We start from the raw sequence: 17,500 nt of genomic DNA, 5'->3' as shown, positions 1-17,500 counted from the left end.
AGTGTCGGGCCTCGTTAGTACCTGGATGGGAGACCGCCTGGGAATAACAGGTGCTGTAGGCTTTTTTGTGTTCCAAGTTCAGGAAGTGAGCCATTTCTCAATTGCCTTTCAAAACTGCAAGGTCTAGCTGACTAGATGCTTAAAAGTACAAAACTCACTAGGCCCAGAGCCTACGGCCACACCACACTGATTGTGCCCGATCTCGTCTGATCTCGGAAGCTAAGCAGTGTCGGGCCTAGTTAGTACCTGGATGGGAAACCACCTGGGAATACCAGGTGCTGTAGGCTTTTTTGTGCTCCAAGTTCAGGAAGTGAGCCATTTCACAATTGCCTTTCAAAACTGCAAGGTCTAGCCGACTAGATGCTTAAAAGTACAAAACTCACAAGGCCCAGAGCCTACGGCCACACCACACTGAATGCACCCGATCTCGTCTGATCTCGGAAGCTAAGCAGTGTCGGGCCTCGTTAGTACCTGGATGGGAGACCGCCTGGGAATACCAGGTGCTGTAGGCTTTTTTGTGCTCCAAGTTCAGGAAGTGAGCCATTTCTCAATTGCCTTTCAAAACTGCAAGGTCTAGCTGACTAGATGCTTAAAAGTACAAAACTCACTAGGCCCAGAGCCTACGGCCACACCACACTGATTGCGCCCGATCTCGTCTGATCTCGGAAGCTAAGCAGTGTCGGGCCTAGTTAGTACCTGGATGGGAGACCACCTGGGAATACCAGGTGCTGTAGGCTTTTTTGTGCTCCAAGTTCAGGAAGTGAGCCATTTCACAATTGCCTTTCAAAACTGCAAGGTCTAGCCGACTAGATGCTTAAAAGTACAAAACTCACAAGGCCCAGAGCCTACGGCCACACCACACTGAATGCGTCTGATCTCGGAAGCTAAGCAGTGTCGGGCCTCGTTAGTACCTGGATGGGAGACTGCCTGGGAATACCAGGTGCTGTAGGCTTTTTTGTGCTCCAAGTTCAGGAAGTGAGCCATTTCACAATTGCCTTTCAAAACTGCAAGGTCTAGCCGACTAGATGCTTAAAAGTACAAAACTCACTAGGCCCAGAGCCTACGGCCACACCACACTGAATGCGCCCGATCTCGGAAGCTAAGCAGGGTCGGGCCTAGTTAGTACCTGGATGGGAGACTGCCTGGGAATACCAGGTGCTGTAGGCTTTTTTGTGCTCCATGATTAGTAATTGCGCAACTTCTCAATTATTTTTCAAATTTGGTATGTTTCCAAAATAATTGTATACCGTTTTATAGCGGAAATGTTGGACAACATCATGAGGGCTGGAGCTACCTTTTTACATAGAATTAGCATACAGGTAGTGTGTTCATGGGTAATAAATCGACTTTCACATGTAATGCAGTACAGAGAATATTGAGTCCTTCAAGAGGCATGAAAGAAAACCATTATTGTGTTGATTGTTCTCTCCACCTCCCTGCAACAGACACAGGATGGATGAATTAAAGTTATCCTACCAGACATAGGAGTCCTGAATGGGCCCACCAGTCTTATATATCTCGCCTGATCGAGCCTGATCGAGCGATGAGCGTGGTATCATGTTGCAAGTGGCTGCATGGCTTAGCTTACTAAATGCAAATGCATAAGAGTAATATTCTTAGCATTCCTAGAGCCTATGGCCACACCACACTGAATGCACCCGATCTTGTCTGATCTCGGAAGTTAAGCAGTGTCAGGCCTAGTTAGTACCTGGATGGGAGACCGCCTGGGAATACCAGGTGCTGTAGGCTTTTTTGTGCTCCAAGTTCAGGAAGTGAGCCCTTTCTCAATTGCCTTTTAAAACTGCAAGGTCTAGCCGACTAGATGCTTAAAAGTACAAAACTCACAAGGCCCAGAGCCTACGGCCACACCACACTGAATGCGCCCAATCTCGGAAGCTAAGCAGTGTCGGGCCTCGTTAGTACCTGGATGGGAGACCGCCTGGGAATACCAGGTGCTGTAGGCTTTTTTGTGCTCCAAGTTCAGGAAGTGAGCCATTTCTCAATTGCCTTTCAAAACTGCAAGGTCTAGCTGACTAGATGCTTAAAAGTACAAAACTCACTAGGCCCAGAGCCTACGGCCACACCACACTGATTGCGCCCGATCTCGTCTGATCTCGGAAGCTAAGCAGTGTCGGGCCTAGTTAGTACCTGGATGGGAGACCACCTGGGAATACCAGGTGCTGTAGGCTTTTTTGTGCTCCAAGTTCAGGAAGTGAGCCATTTCACAATTGCCATTCAAAACTGCAAGGTCTAGCCGACTAGATGCTTAAAAGTACAAAACTCACAAGGCCCAGAGCCTACGGCCACACCACACTGAATGCGCCCAATCTCGGAAGCTAAGCAGTGTCGGGCCTCGTTAGTACCTGGATGGGAGACCGCCTGGGAATACCAGGTGCTGTAGGCTTTTTTGTGCTCCAAGTTCAGGAAGTGAGCCATTTCGCAATTGCCTTTCAAAACTGCAAGGTCTAGCTGACTAGATGCTTAAAAGTACAAAACTCACTAGGCCCAGAGCCTACGGCCACACCACACTGATTGCGCCCGATCTCGTCTGATCTCGGAAGCTAAGCAGTGTCGGGCCTAGTTAGTACCTGGATGGGAGACCACCTGGGAATACCAGGTGCTGTAGGCTTTTTTGTGCTCCAAGTTCAGGAAGTGAGCCATTTCACAATTGCCATTCAAAACTGCAAGGTCTAGCCGACTAGATGCTTAAAAGTACAAAACTCACAAGGCCCAGAGCCTACGGCCACACCACACTGAATGCGTCTGATCTCGGAAGCTAAGCAGTGTCGGGCCTCGTTAGTACCTGGATGGGAGACCGCCTGGGAATACCAGGTGCTGTAGGCTTTTTTGTGCTCCAAGTTCAGGAAGTGAGCCATTTCACAATTGCCTTTCAAAACTGCAAGGTCTAGCCGACTAGATGCTTAAAAGTACAAAACTCACTAGGCCCAGAGCCTACGGCCACACCACACTGAATGCGCCCGATCTCGGAAGCTAAGCAGGGTCGTGCCTAGTTAGTACCTGGATGGGAGACTGCCTGGGAATACCAGGTGCTGTAGGCTTTTTTGTGCTCCATGATTAGTAATTGCGCAACTTCTCAATTATTTTTCAAATTTGGTATGTTTCCAAAATAATTGTATACCGTTTTATAGCGGAAATGTTGGACAACATCATGAGGGCTGGAGCTACCTTTTTACATAGAATTAGCAGACAGGTAGTGTGTTCATGGGTAATAAATCGACTTTCACATGTAATGCAGTACAGAGAATATTGAGTCCTTCAAGAGGCATGAAAGAAAACCATTATTGTGTTGATTGTTCTCTCCACCTCCCTGCAACAGACACAGGATGGATGAATTAAAGTTATCCTACCAGACATAGGAGTCCTGAATGGGCCCACCAGTCTTATATATCTCGCCTGATCGAGCCTGATCGAGCGATGAGCGTGGTATCATGTTGCAAGTGGCTGCATGGCTTAGCTTACTAAATGCAAATGCATAAGAGTAATATTCTTAGCATTCCTAGAGCCTACGGCCACACCACACTGAATGCACCCGATCTCGTCTGATCTCGGAAGTTAAGCAGTGTCAGGCCTAGTTAGTTCCTGGATGGGAGACCGCCTGGGAATACCAGGTGCTGTAGGCTTTTTTGTGCTCCAAGTTCAGGAAGTGAGCCCTTTCTCAATTGCCTTTTAAAACTGCAAGGTCTAGCCGACTAGATGCTTAAAAGTACAAAACTCACTAGGCCCAGAGCCTACGGCCACACCACACTGAATGCGCCTGATCTCGTCTGATCTCAGAAGCTAAGCAGTGTCGGGCCTAGTTAGTACCTGGATGGGAGACCGCCTGGGAATACCAGGTGCTGTAGGCTTTTTTGTACTCCAAGTTCAGGAAGTGAGCCATTTCTCAATTGCCTTTCAAAACTGCAAGGTCTAGCCGACTAGATGCTTAAAAGTACAAAACTCACAAGGCCCAGAGCCTACGGCCACACCACACTGAATGCGCCCGATCTCGTCTGATCTCGGAAGCTAAGCAGTGTCGGGCCTCGTTAGTACCTGGATGGGAGACCACCTGGGAATACCAGGTGCTGTAGGCTTTTTTGTGCTCCAAGTTCAGGAAGTGAGCCATTTCACAATTGCCTTTCAAAACTGTAAGGTCTAGCCGACTAGATGCTTAAAAGTACAAAACTCACAAGGCCCAGAGCCTACGGCCACACCACACTGAATGCGTCTGATCTCGGAAGCTAAGCAGTGTCGGGCCTCGTTAGTACCTGGATGGGAGACCACCTGGGAATACCAGGTGCTGTAGGCTTTTCAGTGCTCCAAGTTCAGGAAGTGAGCCATTTCACAATTGCCTTTCAAAACTGCAAGGTCTAGCCGACTAGATGCTTAAAAGTACAAAACTCACTAGGCCCAGAGCCTACGGCCACACCACACTGAATGCGCCTGATCTCGGAAGCTAAGCAGGGTCGGGCCTAGTTAGTACCTGGATGGGAGACTGCCTGGGAATACCAGGTGCTGTAGGCTTTTTTGTGCTCCATGATTAGTAATTGCGCAACTTCTCAATTATTTTTCAAATTTGGTATGTTTCCAAAATAATTGTATACCGTTTTATAGCGGAAATGTTGGACAACATCATGAGGGCTGGAGCTACCTTTTTACATAGAATTAGCATACAGGTAGTGTGTTCATGGGTAATAAATCGACTTTCACATGTAATGCAGTACAGAGAATATTGAGTCCTTCAAGAGGCATGAAAGAAAACCATTATTGTGTTGATTGTTCTCGCCACCTCCCTGCAACAGACACAGGATGGATGAATTAAAGTTATCCTACCAGACATAGGAGTCCTGAATGGGCCCACCAGTCTTATATATCTCGCCTGATCGAGCCTGATCGAGCGATGAGCGTGGTATCATGTTGCAAGTGGCTGCATGGCTTAGCTTACTAAATGCAAATGCATAAGAGTAATATTCTTAGCATTCCTAGAGCCTATGGCCACACCACACTGAATGCACCTGATCTCGGAAGTTAAGCAGTGTCAGGCCTAGTTAGTACCTGGATGGGAGACCGCCTGGGAATACCAGGTGCTGTAGGCTTTTTTGTGCTCCAAGTTCAGGAAGTGAGCCCTTTCTCAATTGCCTTTTAAAACTGCAAGGTCTAGCCGACTAGATGCTTAAAAGTACAAAACTCACTAGGCCCAGAGCCTACGGCCACACCACACTGAATGCGCCTGATCTCGTCTGATCTTAGAAGCTAAGCAGTGTCGGGCCTAGTTAGTACCTGGATGGGAGACCGCCTGGGAATACCAGGTGCTGTAGGCTTTTTTGTACTCCAAGTTCAGGAAGTGAGCCATTTCACAATTGCCTTTCAAAACTGCAAGGTCTAGCCGACTAGATGCTTAAAAGTACAAAACTCACAAGGCCCAGAGCCTACGGCCACACCACACTGAATGCGCCTGATCTCGGAAGCTAAGCAGTGTAGGGCCTCGTTAGTACCTGGATGGGAGACCGCCTGGGAATACCAGGTGCTGTAGGCTTTTTTGTGCTCCAAGTTCAGGAAGTGAGCCATTTCACAATTGCCTTTCAAAACTGCAAGGTCTAGCCGACTAGATGCTTAAAAGTACAAAACTCACTAGGCCCAGAGCCTACGGCCACACCACACTGAATGCGCCCGATCTCGGAAGCTAAGCAGGGACGGGCCTAGTTAGTACCTGGATGGGAGACTGCCTGGGAATACCAGGTGCTGTAGGCTTTTTTGTGCTCCATGATTAGTAATTGCGCAACTTCTCAATTATTTTTCAAATTTGGTATGTTTCCAAAATAATTGTATCCCGTTTTATAGCGGAAATGTTGGACAACATCATGAGGGCTGGAGCTACCTTTTTACATAGAATTAGCATACAGGTAGTGTGTTCATGGGTAATAAATCGACTTTCACATGTAATGCAGTACAGAGAATATTGAGTCCTTCAAGAGGCATGAAAGAAAACCATTATTGTGTTGATTGTTCTCTCCACCTCCCTGCAACAGACACAGGATGGATGAATTAAAGTTATCCTACCAGACATAGGAGTCCTGAATGGGCCCACCAGTCTTATATATCTCGCCTGATCGAGCCTGATCGAGCGATGAGCGTGGTATCATGTTGCAAGTGGCTGCATGGCTTAGCTTACTAAATGCAAATGCATAAGAGTAATATTCTTAGCATTCCTAGAGCCTACGGCCACACCACACTGAATGCACCCGATCTCGTCTGATCTCGGAAGTTAAGCAGTGTCAGGCCTAGTTAGTACCTGGATGGGAGACCGCCTGGGAATACCAGGTGCTGTAGGCTTTTTTGTGCTCCAAGTTCAGGAAGTGAGCCCTTTCTCAATTGCCTTTTAAAACTGCAAGGTCTAGCCGACTAGATGCTTAAAAGTACAAAACTCACAAGGCCCAGAGCCTACGGCCACACCACACTGAATGCGCCCGATCTCGTCTGATCTCGGAAGCTAAGCAGTGTCGGGCCTCGTTAGTACCTGGATGGGAGACCGCCTCGGAATACCAGGTGCTGTAGGCTTTTTTGTGCTCCAAGTTCAGGAAGTGAGCCATTTCTCAATTGCCTTTCAAAACTGCAAGGTCTAGCTGACTAGATGCTTAAAAGTACAAAACTCACTAGGCCCAGAGACTACGGACACACCACACTGATTGCGCCCGATCTCGTCTGATCTCGGCAGCTAAGCAGTGTCGGGCCTAGTTAGTACCTGGATGGGAGACCACCTGGGAATACCAGGTGCTGTAGGCTTTTTTGTGCTCCAAGTTCAGGAAGTGAGCCATTTCACAATTGCCTTTCAAAACTGCAAGGTCTAGCCGACTAGATGCTTAAAAGTACAAAACTCACTAGGCCCAGAGCCTACGGCCACACCACACTGAATGCGCCCAGGAAGCTAAGCAGGGTCGGGCCTAGTTAGTACCTGGATGGGAGACTGCCTGGGAATACCAGGTGCTGTAGGCTTTTTTGTGCTCCATGATTAGTAATTGCGCAACTTCTCAATTATTTTTCAAATTTGGTATGTTTCCAAAATAATTGTATCCCGTTTTATAGCGGAAATGTTGGACAACATCATGAGGGCTGGAGCTACCTTTTTACATAGAATTAGCATACAGGTAGTGTGTTCATGGGTAATAAATCGACTTTCACATGTAATGCAGTACAGAGAATATTGAGTCCTTCAAGAGGCATGAAAGAAACACATTATTGTGTTGATTGTTCTCTCCACCTCCCTGCAACAGACACAGGATGGATGAATTAAAGTTATCCTACCAGACATAGGAGTCCTGAATGGGCCCACCAGTCTTATATATCTCGCCTGATCGAGCCTGATCGAGCGATGAGCGTGGTATCATGTTGCAAGTGGCTGCATGGCTTAGCTTACTAAATGCAAATGCATAAGAGTAATATTCTTAGCATTCCTAGAGCCTACGGCCACACCACACTGAATGCACCCGATCTCGTCTGATCTCGGAAGTTAAGCAGTGTCAGGCCTAGTTAGTACCTGGATGGGAGACCGCCTGGGAATACCAGGTGCTGTAGGCTTTTTTGTGCTCCAAGTTCAGGAAGTGAGCCCTTTCTCAATTGCCTTTTAAAACTGCAAGGTCTAGCCCACTAGATGCTTAAAAGTACAAAACTCACTGGGCCCAGAGCCTACGGCCACACCACACTGAATGCGCCTGATCTCGTCTGATCTCAGAAGCTAAGCAGTGTCGGGCCTAGTTAGTACCTGGATGGGAGACCGCCTGGGAATACCAGGTGCTGTAGGCTTTTTTGTACTCCAAGTTCAGGAAGTGAGCCATTTCCCAATTGCCTTTCAAAACTGCAAGGTCTAGCCGACTAGATGCTTAAAAGTACAAAACTCACAAGGCCCAGAGCCTACGGCCACACCACACTGAATGCGTCTGATCTCGGAAGCTAAGCAGTGTCGGGCCTCGTTAGTACCTGGATGGGAGACCGCCTGGGAATAACAGGTGCTGTAGGCTTTTTTGTGCTCCAAGTTCAGGAAGTGAGCCATTTCTCAATTGCCTTTCAAAACTGCAAGGTCTAGCTGACTAGATGCTTAAAAGTACAAAACTCACTAGGCCCAGAGCCTACGGCCACACCACACTGATTGTGCCTGATCTCGTCTGATCTCGGAAGCTAAGCAGTGTCGGGCCTAGTTAGTACCTGGATGGGAGACCACCTGGGAATACCAGGTGCTGTAGGCTTTTTTGTGCTCCAAGTTCAGGAAGTGAGCCATTTCACAATTGCCTTTCAAAACTGCAAGGTCTAGCCGACTAGATGCTTAAAAGTACAAAACTCACAAGGCCCAGAGCCTACGGCCACACCACACTGAATGCACCCGATCTCGTCTGATCTCGGAAGCTAAGCAGTGTCGGGCCTCGTTAGTACCTGGATGGGAGACCACCTGGGAATACCAGGTGCTGTAGGCTTTTTTGTGCTCCAAGTTCAGGAAGTGAGCCATTTCTCAATTGCCTTTCAAAACTGCAAGGTCTAGCTGACTAGATGCTTAAAAGTACAAAACTCACTAGGCCCAGAGCCTACGGCCACACCACACTGATTGCGCCCGATCTCGTCTGATCTCGGAAGCTAAGCAGTGTCGGGCCTAGTTAGTACCTGGATGGGAGACCACCTGGGAATACCAGGTGCTGTAGGCTTTTTTGTGCTCCAAGTTCAGGAAGTGAGCCATTTCACAATTGCCTTTCAAAACTGCAAGGTCTAGCCGACTAGATGCTTAAAAGTACAAAACTCACAAGGCCCAGAGCCTACGGCCACACCACACTGAATGCGTCTGATCTCGGAAGCTAAGCAGTGTCGGGCCTCGTTAGAACCTGGATGGGAGACTGCCTGGGAATACCAGGTGCTGTAGGCTTTTTTGTGCTCCAAGTTCAGGAAGTGAGCCATTTCACAATTGCCTTTCAAAACTGCAAGGTCTAGCCGACTAGATGCTTAAAAGTACAAAACTCACTAGGCCCAGAGCCTACGGCCACACCACACTGAATGCGCCCGATCTCGGAAGCTAAGCAGGGTCGGGCCTAGTTAGTACCTGGATGGGAGACTGCCTGGGAATACCAGGTGCTGTAGGCTTTTTTGTGCTCCATGATTAGTAATTGCGCAACTTCTCAATTATTTTTCAAATTTGGTATGTTTCCAAAATAATTGTATACCGTTTTATAGCGGAAATGTTGGACAACATCATGAGGGCTGGAGCTACCTTTTTACATAGAATTAGCATACAGGTAGTGTGTTCATGGGTAATAAATCGACTTTCACATGTAATGCAGTACAGAGAATATTGAGTCCTTCAAGAGGCATGAAAGAAAACCATTATTGTGTTGATTGTTCTCTCCACCTCCCTGCAACAGACACAGGATGGATGAATTAAAGTTATCCTACCAGACATAGGAGTCCTGAATGGGCCCACCAGTCTTATATATCTCGCCTGATCGAGCCTGATCGATCGATGAGCGTGGTATCATGTTGCAAGTGGCTGCATGGCTTAGCTTACTAAATGCAAATGCATAAGAGTAATATTCTTAGCATTCCTAGAGCCTATGGCCACACCACACTGAATGCACCCGATCTCGTCTGATCTCGGAAGTTAAGCAGTGTCAGGCCTAGTTAGTACCTGGATGGGAGACCGCCTGGGAATACCAGGTGCTGTAGGCTTTTTTGTGCTCCAAGTTCAGGAAGTGAGCCCTTTCTCAATTGCCTTTTAAAACTGCAAGGTCTAGCCGACTAGATGCTTAAAAGTACAAAATTCACAAGGCCCAGAGCCTACGGCCACACCACACTGAATGCGCCCAATCTCGGAAGCTAAGCAGTGTCGGGCCTCGTTAGTACCTGGATGGGAGACCGCCTGGGAATACCAGGTGCTGTAGGCTTTTTTGTGCTCCAAGTTCAGGAAGTGAGCCATTTCTCAATTGCCTTTCAAAACTGCAAGGTCTAGCTGACTAGATGCTTAAAAGTACAAAACTCACTAGGCCCAGAGCCTACGGCCACACCACACTGATTGCGCCCGATCTCGTCTGATCTCGGAAGCTAAGCAGTGTCGGGCCTAGTTAGTACCTGGATGGGAGACCACCTGGGAATACCAGGTGCTGTAGGCTTTTTTGTGCTCCAAGTTCAGGAAGTGAGCCATTTCACAATTGCCATTCAAAACTGCAAGGTCTAGCCGACTAGATGCTTAAAAGTACAAAACTCACAAGGCCCAGAGCCTACGGCCACACCACACTGAATGCGTCTGATCTCGGAAGCTAAGCAGTGTCGGGCCTCGTTAGTACCTGGATGGGAGACCGCCTGGGAATACCAGGTGCTGTAGGCTTTTTTGTGCTCCAAGTTCAGGAAGTGAGCCATTTCACAATTGCCTTTCAAAACTGCAAGGTCTAGCCGACTAGATGCTTAAAAGTACAAAACTCACTAGGCCCAGAGCCTACGGCCACACCACACTGAATGCGCCCGATCTCGGAAGCTAAGCAGGGTCGTGCCTAGTTAGTACCTGGATGGGAGACTGCCTGGGAATACCAGGTGCTGTAGGCTTTTTTGTGCTCCATGATTAGTAATTGCGCAACTTCTCAATTATTTTTCAAATTTGGTATGTTTCCAAAATAATTGTATCCCGTTTTATAGCGGAAATGTTGGACAACATCATGAGGGCTGGAGCTACCTTTTTACATAGAATTAGCAGACAGGTAGTGTGTTCATGGGTAATAAATCGACTTTCACATGTAATGCAGTACAGAGAATATTGAGTCCTTCAAGAGGCATGAAAGAAAACCATTATTGTGTTGATTGTTCTCTCCACCTCCCTGCAACAGACACAGGATGGATGAATTAAAGTTATCCTACCAGACATAGGAGTCCTGAATGGGCCCACCAGTCTTATATATCTCGCCTGATCGAGCCTGATCGAGCGATGAGCGTGGTATCATGTTGCAAGTGGCTGCATGGCTTAGCTTACTAAATGCAAATGCATAAGAGTAATATTCTTAGCATTCCTAGAGCCTACGGCCACACCACACTGAATGCACCCGATCTCGTCTGATCTCGGAAGTTAAGCAGTGTCAGGCCTAGTTAGTTCCTGGATGGGAGACCGCCTGGGAATACCAGGTGCTGTAGGCTTTTTTGTGCTCCAAGTTCAGGAAGTGAGCCCTTTCTCAATTGCCTTTTAAAACTGCAAGGTCTAGCCGACTAGATGCTTAAAAGTACAAAACTCACTAGGCCCAGAGCCTACGGCCACACCACACTGAATGCGCCTGATCTCGTCTGATCTCAGAAGCTAAGCAGTGTCGGGCCTAGTTAGTACCTGGATGGGAGACCGCCTGGGAATACCAGGTGCTGTAGGCTTTTTTGTACTCCAAGTTCAGGAAGTGAGCCATTTCTCAATTGCCTTTCAAAACTGCAAGGTCTAGCCGACTAGATGCTTAAAAGTACAAAACTCACAAGGCCCAGAGCCTACGGCCACACCACACTGAATGCGCCTGATCTCGTCTGATTTCGGAAGCTAAGCAGTGTCGGGCCTCGTTAGTACCTGGATGGGAGACCACCTGGGAATACCAGGTGCTGTAGGCTTTTTTGTGCTCCAAGTTCAGGAAGTGAGCCATTTCACAATTGCCTTTCAAAACTGTAAGGTCTAGCCGACTAGATGCTTAAAAGTACAAAACTCACAAGGCCCAGAGCCTACGGCCACACCACACTGAATGCGTCTGATCTCGGAAGCTAAGCAGTGTCGGGCCTCGTTAGTACCTGGATGGGAGACCACCTGGGAATACCAGGTGCTGTAGGCTTTTTTGTGCTCCAAGTTCAGGAAGTGAGCCATTTCACAATTGCCTTTCAAAACTGCAAGGTCTAGCCGACTAGATGCTTAAAAGTACAAAACTCACTAGGCCCAGAGCCTACGGCCACACCACACTGAATGCGCCTGATCTCGGAAGCTAAGCAGGGTCGGGCCTAGTTAGTACCTGGATGGGAGACTGCCTGGGAATACCAGGTGCTGTAGGCTTTTTTGTGCTCCATGATTAGTAATTGCGCAACTTCTCAATTATTTTTCAAATTTGGTATGTTTCCAAAATAATTGTATACCGTTTTATAGCGGAAATGTTGGACAACATCATGAGGGCTGGAGCTACCTTTTTACATAGAATTAGCATACAGGTAGTGTGTTCATGGGTAATAAATCGACTTTCACATGTAATGCAGTACAGAGAATATTGAGTCCTTCAAGAGGCATGAAAGAAAACCATTATTGTGTTGATTGTTCTCGCCACCTCCCTGCAACAGACACAGGATGGATGAATTAAAGTTATCCTACCAGACATAGGAGTCCTGAATGGGCCCACCAGTCTTATATATCTCGCCTGATCGAGCCTGATCGAGCGATGAGCGTGGTATCATGTTGCAAGTGGCTGCATGGCTTAGCTTACTAAATGCAAATGCATAAGAGTAATATTCTTAGCATTCCTAGAGCCTATGGCCACACCACACTGAATGCACCTGATCTCGGAAGTTAAGCAGTGTCAGGCCTAGTTAGTACCTGGATGGGAGACCGCCTGGGAATACCAGGTGCTGTAGGCTTTTTTGTGCTCCAAGTTCAGGAAGTGAGCCCTTTCTCAATTGCCTTTTAAAACTGCAAGGTCTAGCCGACTAGATGCTTAAAAGTACAAAACTCACTAGGCCCAGAGCCTACGGCCACACCACACTGAATGCGCCTGATCTCGTCTGATCTTAGAAGCTAAGCAGTGTCGGGCCTAGTTAGTACCTGGATGGGAGACCGCCTGGGAATACCAGGTGCTGTAGGCTTTTTTGTACTCCAAGTTCAGGAAGTGAGCCATTTCACAATTGCCTTTCAAAACTGCAAGGTCTAGCCGACTAGATGCTTAAAAGTACAAAACTCACAAGGCCCAGAGCCTACGGCCACACCACACTGAATGCGCCTGATCTCGGAAGCTAAGCAGTGTAGGGCCTCGTTAGTACCTGGATGGGAGACCGCCTGGGAATACCAGGTGCTGTAGGCTTTTTTGTGCTCCAAGTTCAGGAAGTGAGCCATTTCACAATTGCCTTTCAAAACTGCAAGGTCTAGCCGACTAGATGCTTAAAAGTACAAAACTCACTAGGCCCAGAGCCTACGGCCACACCACACTGAATGCGCCCGATCTCGGAAGCTAAGCAGGGACGGGCCTAGTTAGTACCTGGATGGGAGACTGCCTGGGAATACCAGGTGCTGTAGGCTTTTTTGTGCTCCATGATTAGTAATTGCGCAACTTCTCAATTATTTTTCAAATTTGGTATGTTTCCAAAATAATTGTATCCCGTTTTATAGCGGAAATGTTGGACAACATCATGAGGGCTGGAGCTACCTTTTTACATAGAATTAGCATACAGGTAGTGTGTTCATGGGTAATAAATCGACTTTCACATGTAATGCAGTACAGAGAATATTGAGTCCTTCAAGAGGCATGAAAGAAAACCATTATTGTGTTGATTGTTCTCTCCACCTCCCTGCAACAGACACAGGATGGATGAATTAAAGTTATCCTACCAGACATAGGAGTCCTGAATGGGCCCACCAGTCTTATATATCTCGCCTGATCGAGCCTGATCGAGCGATGAGCGTGGTATCATGTTGCAAGTGGCTGCATGGCTTAGCTTACTAAATGCAAATGCATAAGAGTAATATTCTTAGCATTCCTAGAGCCTACGGCCACACCACACTGAATGCACCCGATCTCGTCTGATCTCGGAAGTTAAGCAGTGTCAGGCCTAGTTAGTACCTGGATGGGAGACCGCCTGGGAATACCAGGTGCTGTAGGCTTTTTTGTGCTCCAAGTTCAGGAAGTGAGCCCTTTCTCAATTGCCTTTTAAAACTGCAAGGTCTAGCCGACTAGATGCTTAAAAGTACAAAACTCACAAGGCCCAGAGCCTACGGCCACACCACACTGAATGCGCCCGATCTCGTCTGATCTCGGAAGCTAAGCAGTGTCGGGCCTCGTTAGTACCTGGATGGGAGACCGCCTCGGAATACCAGGTGCTGTAGGCTTTTTTGTGCTCCAAGTTCAGGAAGTGAGCCATTTCTCAATTGCCTTTCAAAACTGCAAGGTCTAGCTGACTAGATGCTTAAAAGTACAAAACTCACTAGGCCCAGAGACTACGGACACACCACACTGATTGCGCCCGATCTCGTCTGATCTCGGCAGCTAAGCAGTGTCGGGCCTAGTTAGTACATGGATGGGAGACCACCTGGGAATACCAGGTGCTGTAGGCTTTTTTGTGCTCCAAGTTCAGGAAGTGAGCCATTTCACAATTGCCTTTCAAAACTGCAAGGTCTAGCCGACTAGATGCTTAAAAGTACAAAACTCACTAGGCCCAGAGCCTACGGCCACACCACACTGAATGCGCCCGATCTCGGAAGCTAAGCAGGGTCGGGCCTAGTTAGTACCTGGATGGGAGACTGCCTGGGAATACCAGGTGCTGTAGGCTTTTTTGTGCTCCATGATTAGTAATTGCACAACTTCTCAATTATTTTTCAAATTTGGTATGTTTCCAAAATAATTGTATCCCGTTTTATAGCGGAAATGTTGGACAACATCATGAGGGCTGGAGCTACCTTTTTACATAGAATTAGCATACAGGTAGTGTGTTCATGGGTAATAAATCAACTTTCACATGTAATGCAGTACAGAGAATATTGAGTCCTTCAAGAGGCATGAAAGAAACCCATTATTGTGTTGATTGTTCTCTCCACCTCCCTGCAACAGACACAGGATGGATGAATTAAAGTTATCCTACCAGACATAGGAGTCCTGAATGGGCCCACCAGTCTTATATATCTCGCCTGATCGAGCCTGATCGAGCGATGAGCGTGGTATCATGTTGCAAGTGGCTGCATGGCTTAGCTTACTAAATGCAAATGCATAAGAGTAATATTCTTAGCATTCCTAGAGCCTACGGCCACACCACACTGAATGCACCCGATCTTGTCTGATCTCAGAAGTTAAGCAGTGTCAGGCCTAGTTAGTACCTGGATGGGAGACCACCTGGGAATACCAGGTGCTGTAGGCTTTTTTGTACTCCAAGTTCAGGAAGTGAGCCATTTCACAATTGCCTTTCAAAACTGCAAGGTCTAGCCGACTAGATGCTTAAAAGTACAAAACTCACAAGGCCCAGAACCTACGGCCACACCACACTGAATGCGTCTGATCTCGGAAGCTAAGCAGGGTCGGGCCTCGTTAGTACCTGGATGGGAGACTGCCTGGGAATACCAGGTGCTGTAGGCTTTTTTGTGCTCCATGATTAGTAATTGCGCAACTTCTCAATTATTTTTCAAATTTGGTATGTTTCCAAAATAATTGTATACCGTTTTATAGCGGAAATGTTGGACAACATCATGAGGGCTGGAGCTACCTTTTTACATAGAATTAGCATACAGGTAGTGTGTTCATGGGTAATAAATCGACTTTCACATGTAATGCAGTACAGAGAATATTGAGTCCTTCAAGAGGCATGAAAGAAAACCATTATTGTGTTGATTGTTCTCTCCACCTCCCTGCAACAGACACAGGATGGATGAATTAAAGTTATCCTACCAGACATAGGAGTCCTGAATGGGCCCACCAGTCTTATATATCTCGCCTGATCGAGCCTGATCGAGCGATGAGCGTGGTATCATGTTGCAAGTGGCTGCATGGCTTAGCTTACTAAATGCAAATGCATAAGAGTAATATTCTTAGCATTCCTAGAGCCTACGGCCACACCACACTGAATGCACCCGATCTCGTCTGATCTCGGAAGTTAAGCAGTGTCAGGCCTAGTTAGTACCTGGATGGGAGACCGCCTGGGAATACCAGGTGCTGTAGGCTTTTTTGTGCTCCAAGTTCAGGAAGTGAGCCCTTTCTCAATTGCCTTTTAAAACTGCAAGGTCTAGCCGACTAGATGCTTAAAAGTACAAAACTCACAAGGCCCAGAGCCTACGGCCACACCACACTGAATGCGCCCGATCTCGTCTGATCTCGGAAGCTAAGCAGTGTCGGGCCTCGTTAGTACCTGGATGGGAGACCGCCTCGGAATACCAGGTGCTGTAGGCTTTTTTGTGCTCCAAGTTCAGGAAGTGAGCCATTTCTCAATTGCCTTTCAAAACTGCAAGGTCTAGCTGACTAGATGCTTAAAAGTACAAAACTCACTAGGCCCAGAGACTACGGACACACCACACTGATTGCGCCCGATCTCGTCTGATCTCGGCAGCTAAGCAGTGTCGGGCCTAGTTAGTACCTGGATGGGAGACCACCTGGGAATACCAGGTGCTGTAGGCTTTTTTGTGCTCCAAGTTCAGGAAGTGAGCCATTTCACAATTGCCTTTCAAAACTGCAAGGTCTAGCCGACTAGATGCTTAAAAGTACAAAACTCACTAGGCCCAGAGCCTACGGCCACACCACACTGAATGCGCCCAGGAAGCTAAGCAGGGTCGGGCCTAGTTAGTACCTGGATGGGAGACTGCCTGGGAATACCAGGTGCTGTAGGCTTTTTTGTGCTCCATGATTAGTAATTGCGCAACTTCTCAATTATTTTTCAAATTTGGTATGTTTCCAAAATAATTGTATCCCGTTTTATAGCGGAAATGTTGGACAACATCATGAGGGCTGGAGCTACCTTTTTACATAGAATTAGCATACAGGTAGTGTGTTCATGGGTAATAAATCGACTTTCACATGTAATGCAGTACAGAGAATATTGAGTCCTTCAAGAGGCATGAAAGAAACCCATTATTGTGTTGATTGTTCTCTCCACCTCCCTGCAACAGACACAGGATGGATGAATTAAAGTTATCCTACCAGACATAGGAATCCTGAATGGGCCCACCAGTCTTATATATCTCGCCTGATCGAGCCTGATCGAGCGATGAGCGTGGTATCATGTTGCAAGTGGCTGCATGGCTTAGCTTACTAAATGCAAATGCATAAGAGTAATATTCTTAGCATTCCTAGAGCCTACGGCCACACCACACTGAATGCACCCGATCTCGTCTGATCTCGGAAGTTAAGCAGTGTCAGGCCTAGTTAGTACCTGGATGGGAGACCGCCTGGGAATACCAGGTGCTGTAGGCTTTTTTGTGCTCCAAGTTCAGGAAGTGAGCCCTTTCTCAATTGCCTTTTAAAACTGCAAGGTCTAGCCCACTAGATGCTTAAAAGTACAAAACTCACTGGGCCCAGAGCCTACGGCCACACCACACTGAATGCGCCTGATCTCGTCTGATCTCAGAAGCTAAGCAGTGTCGGGCCTAGTTAGTACCTGGATGGGAGACCGCCTGGGAATACCAGGTGCTGTAGGCTTTTTTGTACTCCAAGTTCAGGAAGTGAGCCATTTCTCAATTGCCTTTCAAAACTGCAAGGTCTAGCCGACTAGATGCTTAAAAGTACAAAACTCACAAGGCCCAGAGCCTACGGCCACACCACACTGAATGCGTCTGATCTCGGAAGCT

General features: G+C 47.4%; 32 non-coding genes and 29 pseudogenes across 32 annotated transcripts; all 61 read left to right on the top strand.

Annotated features, from left to right (window-relative positions):
- LOC138458710 (5S ribosomal RNA) overlaps window positions 1–62 on the top strand; it is a 109-nt pseudogene extending 47 nt beyond the window's left edge.
- A 106-nt stretch (window positions 63–168) lies between these two features.
- LOC138463527 (5S ribosomal RNA) lies at window positions 169–287 on the top strand. Its single transcript, XR_011266114.1, has one exon. It is a non-coding gene; the product is annotated as a 5S ribosomal RNA (ribosomal RNA).
- A 106-nt stretch (window positions 288–393) lies between these two features.
- Window positions 394–512, top strand: LOC138458915 (5S ribosomal RNA). The gene has a single exon (XR_011262501.1). It is a non-coding gene; the product is annotated as a 5S ribosomal RNA (ribosomal RNA).
- Window positions 513–618: 106 nt separating this feature from the next.
- Window positions 619–737, top strand: LOC138460519 (5S ribosomal RNA). The gene has a single exon (XR_011263205.1). It is a non-coding gene; the product is annotated as a 5S ribosomal RNA (ribosomal RNA).
- Window positions 738–843: 106 nt separating this feature from the next.
- LOC138458864 (5S ribosomal RNA) lies at window positions 844–952 on the top strand (annotated as a pseudogene).
- A 106-nt stretch (window positions 953–1,058) lies between these two features.
- On the top strand, window positions 1,059–1,167 carry LOC138457068 (5S ribosomal RNA; annotated as a pseudogene).
- A 463-nt stretch (window positions 1,168–1,630) lies between these two features.
- Window positions 1,631–1,749, top strand: LOC138453946 (5S ribosomal RNA). The gene has a single exon (XR_011260645.1). It is a non-coding gene; the product is annotated as a 5S ribosomal RNA (ribosomal RNA).
- A 106-nt stretch (window positions 1,750–1,855) lies between these two features.
- LOC138457747 (5S ribosomal RNA) lies at window positions 1,856–1,964 on the top strand (annotated as a pseudogene).
- Window positions 1,965–2,070: 106 nt separating this feature from the next.
- On the top strand, window positions 2,071–2,189 carry LOC138460518 (5S ribosomal RNA). Its single transcript, XR_011263204.1, has one exon. It is a non-coding gene; the product is annotated as a 5S ribosomal RNA (ribosomal RNA).
- A 106-nt stretch (window positions 2,190–2,295) lies between these two features.
- On the top strand, window positions 2,296–2,404 carry LOC138457746 (5S ribosomal RNA; annotated as a pseudogene).
- Window positions 2,405–2,510: 106 nt separating this feature from the next.
- LOC138460517 (5S ribosomal RNA) lies at window positions 2,511–2,629 on the top strand. The gene has a single exon (XR_011263203.1). It is a non-coding gene; the product is annotated as a 5S ribosomal RNA (ribosomal RNA).
- Window positions 2,630–2,735: 106 nt separating this feature from the next.
- LOC138457960 (5S ribosomal RNA) lies at window positions 2,736–2,844 on the top strand (annotated as a pseudogene).
- Window positions 2,845–2,950: 106 nt separating this feature from the next.
- Window positions 2,951–3,059, top strand: LOC138458937 (5S ribosomal RNA; annotated as a pseudogene).
- Window positions 3,060–3,522: 463 nt separating this feature from the next.
- On the top strand, window positions 3,523–3,641 carry LOC138464957 (5S ribosomal RNA). Its single transcript, XR_011267533.1, has one exon. It is a non-coding gene; the product is annotated as a 5S ribosomal RNA (ribosomal RNA).
- Window positions 3,642–3,747: 106 nt separating this feature from the next.
- On the top strand, window positions 3,748–3,866 carry LOC138455359 (5S ribosomal RNA). The gene has a single exon (XR_011261990.1). It is a non-coding gene; the product is annotated as a 5S ribosomal RNA (ribosomal RNA).
- A 106-nt stretch (window positions 3,867–3,972) lies between these two features.
- Window positions 3,973–4,091, top strand: LOC138461825 (5S ribosomal RNA). The gene has a single exon (XR_011264431.1). It is a non-coding gene; the product is annotated as a 5S ribosomal RNA (ribosomal RNA).
- Window positions 4,092–4,197: 106 nt separating this feature from the next.
- Window positions 4,198–4,306, top strand: LOC138457832 (5S ribosomal RNA; annotated as a pseudogene).
- A 106-nt stretch (window positions 4,307–4,412) lies between these two features.
- LOC138458047 (5S ribosomal RNA) lies at window positions 4,413–4,521 on the top strand (annotated as a pseudogene).
- Window positions 4,522–4,984: 463 nt separating this feature from the next.
- On the top strand, window positions 4,985–5,093 carry LOC138456535 (5S ribosomal RNA; annotated as a pseudogene).
- Window positions 5,094–5,199: 106 nt separating this feature from the next.
- LOC138462966 (5S ribosomal RNA) lies at window positions 5,200–5,318 on the top strand. The gene has a single exon (XR_011265553.1). It is a non-coding gene; the product is annotated as a 5S ribosomal RNA (ribosomal RNA).
- A 106-nt stretch (window positions 5,319–5,424) lies between these two features.
- LOC138456352 (5S ribosomal RNA) lies at window positions 5,425–5,533 on the top strand (annotated as a pseudogene).
- Window positions 5,534–5,639: 106 nt separating this feature from the next.
- LOC138457770 (5S ribosomal RNA) lies at window positions 5,640–5,748 on the top strand (annotated as a pseudogene).
- A 463-nt stretch (window positions 5,749–6,211) lies between these two features.
- On the top strand, window positions 6,212–6,330 carry LOC138461460 (5S ribosomal RNA). The gene has a single exon (XR_011264075.1). It is a non-coding gene; the product is annotated as a 5S ribosomal RNA (ribosomal RNA).
- Window positions 6,331–6,436: 106 nt separating this feature from the next.
- Window positions 6,437–6,555, top strand: LOC138464708 (5S ribosomal RNA). The gene has a single exon (XR_011267285.1). It is a non-coding gene; the product is annotated as a 5S ribosomal RNA (ribosomal RNA).
- A 106-nt stretch (window positions 6,556–6,661) lies between these two features.
- Window positions 6,662–6,780, top strand: LOC138454931 (5S ribosomal RNA). Its single transcript, XR_011261587.1, has one exon. It is a non-coding gene; the product is annotated as a 5S ribosomal RNA (ribosomal RNA).
- Window positions 6,781–6,886: 106 nt separating this feature from the next.
- Window positions 6,887–6,990, top strand: LOC138459621 (5S ribosomal RNA; annotated as a pseudogene).
- Window positions 6,991–7,453: 463 nt separating this feature from the next.
- Window positions 7,454–7,572, top strand: LOC138461459 (5S ribosomal RNA). The gene has a single exon (XR_011264074.1). It is a non-coding gene; the product is annotated as a 5S ribosomal RNA (ribosomal RNA).
- A 106-nt stretch (window positions 7,573–7,678) lies between these two features.
- On the top strand, window positions 7,679–7,797 carry LOC138455347 (5S ribosomal RNA). The gene has a single exon (XR_011261982.1). It is a non-coding gene; the product is annotated as a 5S ribosomal RNA (ribosomal RNA).
- Window positions 7,798–7,903: 106 nt separating this feature from the next.
- Window positions 7,904–8,012, top strand: LOC138458709 (5S ribosomal RNA; annotated as a pseudogene).
- A 106-nt stretch (window positions 8,013–8,118) lies between these two features.
- LOC138464303 (5S ribosomal RNA) lies at window positions 8,119–8,237 on the top strand. The gene has a single exon (XR_011266884.1). It is a non-coding gene; the product is annotated as a 5S ribosomal RNA (ribosomal RNA).
- Window positions 8,238–8,343: 106 nt separating this feature from the next.
- Window positions 8,344–8,462, top strand: LOC138463657 (5S ribosomal RNA). The gene has a single exon (XR_011266243.1). It is a non-coding gene; the product is annotated as a 5S ribosomal RNA (ribosomal RNA).
- A 106-nt stretch (window positions 8,463–8,568) lies between these two features.
- Window positions 8,569–8,687, top strand: LOC138460516 (5S ribosomal RNA). The gene has a single exon (XR_011263202.1). It is a non-coding gene; the product is annotated as a 5S ribosomal RNA (ribosomal RNA).
- A 106-nt stretch (window positions 8,688–8,793) lies between these two features.
- LOC138459822 (5S ribosomal RNA) lies at window positions 8,794–8,902 on the top strand (annotated as a pseudogene).
- A 106-nt stretch (window positions 8,903–9,008) lies between these two features.
- LOC138457066 (5S ribosomal RNA) lies at window positions 9,009–9,117 on the top strand (annotated as a pseudogene).
- Window positions 9,118–9,580: 463 nt separating this feature from the next.
- On the top strand, window positions 9,581–9,699 carry LOC138462637 (5S ribosomal RNA). The gene has a single exon (XR_011265232.1). It is a non-coding gene; the product is annotated as a 5S ribosomal RNA (ribosomal RNA).
- Window positions 9,700–9,805: 106 nt separating this feature from the next.
- LOC138457745 (5S ribosomal RNA) lies at window positions 9,806–9,914 on the top strand (annotated as a pseudogene).
- A 106-nt stretch (window positions 9,915–10,020) lies between these two features.
- LOC138460515 (5S ribosomal RNA) lies at window positions 10,021–10,139 on the top strand. Its single transcript, XR_011263201.1, has one exon. It is a non-coding gene; the product is annotated as a 5S ribosomal RNA (ribosomal RNA).
- A 106-nt stretch (window positions 10,140–10,245) lies between these two features.
- On the top strand, window positions 10,246–10,354 carry LOC138457958 (5S ribosomal RNA; annotated as a pseudogene).
- Window positions 10,355–10,460: 106 nt separating this feature from the next.
- On the top strand, window positions 10,461–10,569 carry LOC138458936 (5S ribosomal RNA; annotated as a pseudogene).
- A 463-nt stretch (window positions 10,570–11,032) lies between these two features.
- LOC138464956 (5S ribosomal RNA) lies at window positions 11,033–11,151 on the top strand. The gene has a single exon (XR_011267532.1). It is a non-coding gene; the product is annotated as a 5S ribosomal RNA (ribosomal RNA).
- Window positions 11,152–11,257: 106 nt separating this feature from the next.
- On the top strand, window positions 11,258–11,376 carry LOC138455335 (5S ribosomal RNA). The gene has a single exon (XR_011261971.1). It is a non-coding gene; the product is annotated as a 5S ribosomal RNA (ribosomal RNA).
- A 106-nt stretch (window positions 11,377–11,482) lies between these two features.
- On the top strand, window positions 11,483–11,601 carry LOC138454388 (5S ribosomal RNA). The gene has a single exon (XR_011261067.1). It is a non-coding gene; the product is annotated as a 5S ribosomal RNA (ribosomal RNA).
- Window positions 11,602–11,707: 106 nt separating this feature from the next.
- Window positions 11,708–11,816, top strand: LOC138457831 (5S ribosomal RNA; annotated as a pseudogene).
- Window positions 11,817–11,922: 106 nt separating this feature from the next.
- LOC138458045 (5S ribosomal RNA) lies at window positions 11,923–12,031 on the top strand (annotated as a pseudogene).
- Window positions 12,032–12,494: 463 nt separating this feature from the next.
- LOC138456534 (5S ribosomal RNA) lies at window positions 12,495–12,603 on the top strand (annotated as a pseudogene).
- Window positions 12,604–12,709: 106 nt separating this feature from the next.
- Window positions 12,710–12,828, top strand: LOC138462965 (5S ribosomal RNA). Its single transcript, XR_011265552.1, has one exon. It is a non-coding gene; the product is annotated as a 5S ribosomal RNA (ribosomal RNA).
- A 106-nt stretch (window positions 12,829–12,934) lies between these two features.
- On the top strand, window positions 12,935–13,043 carry LOC138456351 (5S ribosomal RNA; annotated as a pseudogene).
- A 106-nt stretch (window positions 13,044–13,149) lies between these two features.
- On the top strand, window positions 13,150–13,258 carry LOC138457768 (5S ribosomal RNA; annotated as a pseudogene).
- Window positions 13,259–13,721: 463 nt separating this feature from the next.
- On the top strand, window positions 13,722–13,840 carry LOC138461457 (5S ribosomal RNA). The gene has a single exon (XR_011264073.1). It is a non-coding gene; the product is annotated as a 5S ribosomal RNA (ribosomal RNA).
- A 106-nt stretch (window positions 13,841–13,946) lies between these two features.
- Window positions 13,947–14,065, top strand: LOC138464707 (5S ribosomal RNA). The gene has a single exon (XR_011267284.1). It is a non-coding gene; the product is annotated as a 5S ribosomal RNA (ribosomal RNA).
- Window positions 14,066–14,171: 106 nt separating this feature from the next.
- LOC138455494 (5S ribosomal RNA) lies at window positions 14,172–14,290 on the top strand (annotated as a pseudogene).
- A 106-nt stretch (window positions 14,291–14,396) lies between these two features.
- LOC138457065 (5S ribosomal RNA) lies at window positions 14,397–14,505 on the top strand (annotated as a pseudogene).
- A 463-nt stretch (window positions 14,506–14,968) lies between these two features.
- On the top strand, window positions 14,969–15,087 carry LOC138454845 (5S ribosomal RNA). The gene has a single exon (XR_011261501.1). It is a non-coding gene; the product is annotated as a 5S ribosomal RNA (ribosomal RNA).
- Window positions 15,088–15,193: 106 nt separating this feature from the next.
- On the top strand, window positions 15,194–15,302 carry LOC138459753 (5S ribosomal RNA; annotated as a pseudogene).
- Window positions 15,303–15,765: 463 nt separating this feature from the next.
- On the top strand, window positions 15,766–15,884 carry LOC138461456 (5S ribosomal RNA). Its single transcript, XR_011264072.1, has one exon. It is a non-coding gene; the product is annotated as a 5S ribosomal RNA (ribosomal RNA).
- A 106-nt stretch (window positions 15,885–15,990) lies between these two features.
- LOC138464706 (5S ribosomal RNA) lies at window positions 15,991–16,109 on the top strand. Its single transcript, XR_011267283.1, has one exon. It is a non-coding gene; the product is annotated as a 5S ribosomal RNA (ribosomal RNA).
- Window positions 16,110–16,215: 106 nt separating this feature from the next.
- Window positions 16,216–16,334, top strand: LOC138454930 (5S ribosomal RNA). Its single transcript, XR_011261586.1, has one exon. It is a non-coding gene; the product is annotated as a 5S ribosomal RNA (ribosomal RNA).
- A 106-nt stretch (window positions 16,335–16,440) lies between these two features.
- LOC138459620 (5S ribosomal RNA) lies at window positions 16,441–16,544 on the top strand (annotated as a pseudogene).
- Window positions 16,545–17,007: 463 nt separating this feature from the next.
- Window positions 17,008–17,126, top strand: LOC138461455 (5S ribosomal RNA). Its single transcript, XR_011264071.1, has one exon. It is a non-coding gene; the product is annotated as a 5S ribosomal RNA (ribosomal RNA).
- A 106-nt stretch (window positions 17,127–17,232) lies between these two features.
- On the top strand, window positions 17,233–17,351 carry LOC138455323 (5S ribosomal RNA). The gene has a single exon (XR_011261960.1). It is a non-coding gene; the product is annotated as a 5S ribosomal RNA (ribosomal RNA).
- A 106-nt stretch (window positions 17,352–17,457) lies between these two features.
- Window positions 17,458–17,500, top strand: part of LOC138458708 (5S ribosomal RNA) — a 109-nt pseudogene continuing 66 nt past the window's right edge.

This window comes from Ambystoma mexicanum, chromosome 4p (assembly GCF_040938575.1).
Source record: "Ambystoma mexicanum isolate Mex_15411 chromosome 4p, UKY_AmexF1_1, whole genome shotgun sequence".
Taxonomy (NCBI): domain Eukaryota; kingdom Metazoa; phylum Chordata; class Amphibia; order Caudata; family Ambystomatidae; genus Ambystoma; species Ambystoma mexicanum.
The sequence above is the reverse complement of the archived record's forward strand: the minus strand, read 5'-3'. Positions and strand labels throughout refer to the sequence as shown.